This window comes from Hemiscyllium ocellatum, chromosome 2 (assembly GCF_020745735.1).
Source record: "Hemiscyllium ocellatum isolate sHemOce1 chromosome 2, sHemOce1.pat.X.cur, whole genome shotgun sequence".
NCBI classification, from domain to species: domain Eukaryota; kingdom Metazoa; phylum Chordata; class Chondrichthyes; order Orectolobiformes; family Hemiscylliidae; genus Hemiscyllium; species Hemiscyllium ocellatum.
Window position 1 is genome coordinate 105,980,444 of NC_083402.1, and position 6,560 is coordinate 105,987,003.

Genomic DNA, 6,560 nt, shown 5'->3' on the forward strand with positions numbered 1-6,560 from the left:
TGGGTAGGAGTTCAAATCCTGCCATGGAAGATGGTGGAGACTAAAATCAATAAAAGTCTGGAATTAAGAGTCTAATGACAAGAATAAAACCATTGACAAAAGTCTGGAAAAACCTATTTGATTCACAAACATCCTTTAGGGAAGGCCATCATTACCTGATCTGGCTTACATGTGACTCCAAATCCATAACAATGTAGTTAACCCTTAACAGCCATTGAGCAATAAGGGCAATAAATGCCAGCCTTGCCAATAATGCTCACAAGCTGTGAAATGGATAAAAACTAAAAATATTAATGCTGAATGAAAATTACAAGGTACCGATATGAAACCTATGAATTCTTATGTACCAATTATAAAAACTTAATGTTAGGACAGATATTTTGGAATTCAAATTTAGATAACCAACTAAGCACGTTGCACTTGGAAGTGCAATATGTTTTAAATTTCCAAGCCAAATCTTGCATGGCTTTATTGTAAGCATTGTGATTTAGTATATGTTCAATTCTTGTCAGTAGTCATTATTACTATGTGATTAATAAATCTGTAGATATCCACCTTTAATGTTGGAACCTAATCATTTTGAGGAGTAACTTTAAGAAAAAAACATAAATCCTCTAGTAGTAGAATTTTCAATTGCTGTTATAGGATTAAATGGCCATTTTTACAATTTTCTAGTGTGGTATTTGGTTCTTAGCTAAATTCTCACAATAACACATATCAAACTGGAGAAAGCACTATCGACAGAACAAGGGACTGATGATCCAAAATTTGACAGAGCATCCTGAAGCTAACCTCCAAAATGAATTGGGAAAATTCAAGTTTCATTGTTATTCTTCTCTTCTCACTAATCCATCTTTCCCACTCCATCATCTTACAGCTACATCCTTTCCTGACTCTTCTGTCTCATAACGAGATAATATTGTAGGAACTGGCTATTGTTTGAAACTCCGGCTAAGTTACAATGCTTAATGTGTGACCATGGATATTGATGCATCACAACCAGTCTACACTGGTCCAGTCTACTAGTATACTATTACATCCAGTTTATATTTAGCATCAAGTGCAACCGTAGTGATATGACAGAATAGCTGTTAGGAGCTGTTAGGAGCTTCACAAACTGAAGTCTGTGAGTTCAGCATAGAACAGTAGCCAATATTGAGACCATGTGATTATACAGGGGGATATCTTTTAAGCATTTCCTCTACTTGTAGTTTTCTGAGCAATACATTAAAATATATTGAAAGCATTGATGTCTGTATGGAATGGATATAAGTTGCAGAATCACATGTGCCAAATCTAAGTATCTGTCATAAAGGTTTTGTAGATGACTGCTCTTCTTTTAAAACTGGAGCAAGATTTCAAAATGATTGGGATCACCATTCTGTTTTTTTATGAATCAAATAAATTTCATTAATTTAATATGTGTCATTGACGTATAACACCAACATTTCCTTCAAGTTGTGGCAGACTCACAATTTTCTTCACAAGGAATAATCCAAAGAAAACATACAAGAGAAATTCTTTATTCTATTGTGGACAATCTGTTATTTCCCAACACTGAAGAAGCTACATGACTGCACAAAAAATTCTATCTTAATATTAAGTCAAGATATCACAAACAGTACGACTGGAAATATCAGCTGTAAAATGATGCTAACAACCAAGAGCATTGAAATATTCTGTCAAGATGCAGCAAATATCATTGAATCCCTATCCAGTTATTCTCTGGAAACTGCCCAAAGAAATATGGCATTTAAAATTGGTCAAATCACCAAAACTTGGAAAGGTCAGTGATCTTTAGCAGTCACCCTTTGGTCTTAGAGTTTTCATGTGACAGAGTTCAAAGGCTCTGTCCACATTGTCATTCATGATTTGAGCTGTTTTACGCATATGTAAACAGTTACAAAATAAACTGTTTCAGTTAATGCTGGTAAAGTTTATCTCTTTTAAATGTTCTTGCAGTTGGAGTCCAGGCCACTGGGGGCTCCTGTGCTGTTCAGTCTTATGTTAGCATATACTGTACTTTTGGGCTTCAGCATTGCCATAGAATCATACAGCACAGAGGGAGGTCATTGTTTCCGTGCTGATTTTTTGGTGAAAGATCGACTAAAATAGTCCTATTCGTTTGCTCTTTCCAAGTTTCAATTGAGTTGGACATGATGTCAGGAACAAAACATGATTTTGTTTTTCCAATTCTGAGGAAGAGTCACCGGACCCGAAACATTAACATTGATTTCTCTTCACAAGTGCTGCCAGACCTGCTGAGCTTTTCCAGCGACTTCTGTTTTTGTTTCTGACTTATAGCATCCCCGCAGTTCTTTCGGTTTTTATTTAGTTTTTTTCTAAACGTTTGGGTGGATTTATTACCTTTCAACAGAAATATGTGTACTTACGTAAATTCAGGATATATCAAGTGGCAGCAACAGTTTTAATGACCAAGCCTAACTGCCCAGAGGGAAGTTAAGAGTCGACCACATTATTCTGGGACCTGGAGTAAGCCAGACCAGATAAAGATGGCAGATTTCCTTTCCTAAAAGACATATCAAATTAAAGTAACTAGAAGGCTTAAGTGATACAGAATGCTAAATCTTTTTACAAATGTGAACATGACTCTTCTTTTGACCATCATTTGCAGGGAGGGGTAAAGTTAAAAATACTTTGCACTCCATTGACAACAATTTGAATCAATTTCTGTAAAAGTTTGCAGGACAGAGAAATATGCAGCTTATTTCAGGTCTGTAGCCTGAATCTGCAGGAAATAGTTTATGCCTTACTTTCTTGTATACCACATTGTAGCTCCATTGGCTCAGTTACATTCGCAGATTGACCAAGCTCTGTTACACTGATCACATGAACTTGCTTGTGTTGAATCATGGGCATAAAATCAGTTTGATCTGTTTTTGATACATATTGCACAAAGTCTGTCAATTTTTCATTAATTGTTTCTGACACAGAGATAAGGTAAGAGTTACAAAAAGTGGGATTTTTCTCTTTTTTTGTTGTAAGCTGTTATAATTGTTTCTCCCAGAAACAGTTTTTATATGTCCAAGAATCAGTCAACTTTGTTCAATTTACTCTGGAAAAATGTCTTCCCAAATGCACATAGCTATGCTGCTAACCTCTTCACTCTGCAGTGCTGACAAACCTCAGTTTGCAATACATGAATCAAAAATCCATTCTCTGCCTTTCTTAGCTTTACCAAGATGAAGGCTTGCCCTCTTCAGAGCTGATAAACCTTTGTGGACTCATTCCCCATGCAAAAATATTAGTGTACAAACATGCAGACATTAAAATCTGTACAAAAACAAAAGCAGGCATGCATGTAAATGCAATCATACATGCAACAAATGTTATGCACTTATACAGCAAATTGGATGATTGCCCTTCCTAGTGACCCCAATTGTGCTGAGTCAAACCCCAGGAGCACTCACCCTACAGTCCGAACTCCAAGATCCCAGTGTGGCCAAACCTTACCTCTCTAGTTTTACAAAATCCCTCTGTGATTTTCTTTGCAATCTTCTACGTCCTGTGTTCAGACACTGACTGGCTATACTGAATGGAAATGACAACAGTCTCCTGATACATAAGTCTCTTGAGACTTAACTCATTTTTGTTAAGTTAATATAAGGCACTTGTAAAAGTTAAATAAGTTTGAATTTTATTCTGTACCTAAAGAGCTTCTAATTTATGGTGACCTCACAATTCATAATCAGCTGGAATTGGGAGTAATCCCTGTATATAACTGTGCAGTTTTAGTCATATAGTCATAGTTAGCTAGTTATAATTGTAGTATATAGTTATAATCCATGCATGTCATCTCAGTAAGTTTTTCACCTAGCATAGCAAATGAAAGAGAAGAAACTGGCAACTGCTGATAACCTTGTTTTACAGCAAACACAATGCATTATTGCTGGGGTCTGAAGTTGACCCAGCTGTGAGATTTGTCACCCTTATTGATTGGGGAAGAAATTATTTAACTGCTCTGCTAAATTTTTAAAAATGTCACTTTATAAGAGACAGTCACAGGAAATCAACACAAACTTAATTAACTGCATGCTGACAGTGACAAAACCTGCTCATTCCTAATTTTTTAGGTGAACGCAAGAAAAATTAAAAGCTGGCAGATTTTTAATGAGCGCAATTATTGAATCATCAGTCACGTAGTCCATCTGTTCCAAAATCTTAACAAAGAGGAATTTACTGACTGGCTGTCTCACTGCAAAACCACAATATATAACCAACAAATCATGCATATCAGTCAAGAGGCGTAGCACATTTTTTCCCATGTGCTGTGATTGTTTGTTTGTTAAATATCAGGGTAAATTTAAACGAAATTAAAACATTTCTGCTACACTGCTTAGAAAAACTACACACATTACAGTTTATTAAGTATTAAAATTTTAATTATTCAAATGATACTGATACAGCAAAATATCACAATTCTGTTTTGAAAAGAATTTATCCTTCACAAATTCAGCATAAGATTTCTAATAGTAAGAATGTATTGCTTATTTTCTTTCCGGCTTATGTACAGACTGATGCATAAAACACAATGAGAAAAAGTTCAAGGTTCCATAGATTTAATTATCTATTGATTCTTTTGGTTATGATAAAAACATGCTCACGTTTGCCGCCTTGTACCATGTAATGTGCTCACACTCCAGAAGTCAATCAGAATATGAATGCTGGGTCACAGGGCACATCCATCGTGACTACTTGCTTTGTTCTGGGTTCACGATAGTGGTTTAGAAAATGCTATCAAGCCACCCTTCAACAGGATGCACTCCAGGTGATTTGGACTGTACAACATTGTGCAGCCAGATTATGTATCAGGCAAGGCTCCAGAAGAGCCTGTCAATGAAACTAGCCTCCAGATCTTCTAATATGGAGCACCAGCTGTCACTGCAGCAATCCCATCAACTTTTTCTTTCTGGTGAAATATTGCATTCATCGAACACAAAATATTTGGTTATTCTGCAATCCGTAAGAACCTAATAAAAAATTAGTTGCTTCTATGAACAGAATCCCAAGTCTAGATGTTTATTTAATTTTTATTTGAGTTGTTTTGCTGACAGTTTAGTTTGATGTCCAAACCATTACAACCATCTTCTACAACCACAGGCATCTATCAGGAGATAAAATGGAACTGAAATTTTAATTAATTGGTCGGTCAAAACATGTGATAATGAGTTGGCGGTTTTTTTTATGCATCCCATCAATGTTCTGCTCCTTTATGGAGTGAAATATCAACTGATAATGATAACAGGCAATGAATATGATTCAGTATATTTTGCCCTATCACTGAAGAATGATTCTTACTCTTTTATCTTTAAAGACCAGTTTTGGGGATATACTATAAATTTCTTCTCATTCCTTCTAAATTCACAGCATCAACTTCAGATTTATCTTTTTTCCAATTAAACATTTTAGGGACTCAAATACTTTTGAGACACAGTGGGACATATTCCGTCTTGTGGTACTCATCGGTTGACCATTTGGTGGCAGTTGGTCTGAGCACAGTCATCTTTCCACTCAAACATAACAATAAGACAGATCACTTCCACCAAGGGTCACTGGATACCCAGCAAAAATGATGTTATAACTAACTGTAATCATGTTCTCACTAGTTTAGACACACTGAGGCCTGTTGAAGTTCCTGTCATCACCATGACAAAAGCATTTAACTTGGACAAATCAAGGATGATTCTGGTCTCTTCAGTCCTCATGATCTCCGGGCTCTGAAGTTCAGTACTCACTGGAGGAATATATTATCTAAGAGAGGCACTGAAATATACCAAGGATTTTTATAAAACTAAGCTGAAATGCATTTGAGGCTTCTGCATAGAGCAGCCAAGTTCACTAGAGTGCAGCGATATGTCCTTTACTGCTGGAGTAATAATCATTCTTAGTCTCATTAGTCCTCAACCACACTAACCTACTAAATGTTTAGATTATAGTAATTATGTGCTGTAACATTCTACATTCTATATTCTATGTACCACTCTATGGACAAGCAATATCTGCCATAAAATAATTAGTTTGCTGTTCCATGTGAATACAAGAACATGTTGTATGTTTGCAAGAGCTTTGGGTATTCTATTCATTTGGTTTCACTCTATGGTTTGTGCATCTCCTAAAGTTTCCTGTTTGAGTCCTTCTGTCTACCTCTGCACATTTTCACAGGAAATGACAAGGGTGTGAATCCAACTTAATCCATGTAAATGTGAAAGTGGCACATTATCTTTCCTCAATCTTTCCACAACATTTGATATTCTCCTTATCAAGTTACTCTTTACCACCTACCATCAATTGTAGCTTATCCAAATCATCTATCACTGTGGCATTCTCCTTGCTCAGTTATATTCCTACCAATTGGAAGATAATGAATCTCAAGCAACGATCTTTCTCTTTCTTCTGCTGTGCTGCTTCAGGAGTCCCTGAAGGATCTGTTCCAGAGTCTTTCACTTCCTTCTCTGCTTGCTGTCATGATAGAGTCATCACCAAAAAGAAAGTCTTTCTTCCAGAGAAGAAAGGCTTATTTTACAAGGAGAGATTTAGCA

The 6,560-nt window shown here is 36.2% G+C and overlaps 1 long non-coding RNA gene across 2 annotated transcripts in view; it reads right to left on the reverse strand.

Annotated features, from left to right (window-relative positions):
- The window catches only part of LOC132828448 (uncharacterized), an 84,794-nt gene extending 81,256 nt beyond the window's left edge, over window positions 1-3,538 (reverse strand). For both annotated transcript variants that reach the window (XR_009646120.1, XR_009646122.1), the window contains exon 1: window positions 3,475-3,538. This is a non-coding gene — a long non-coding RNA (uncharacterized LOC132828448). The remainder of the gene's footprint in view (window positions 1-3,474) is intronic.
- Between the last annotated feature and the right edge of the window lie 3,022 nt (window positions 3,539-6,560).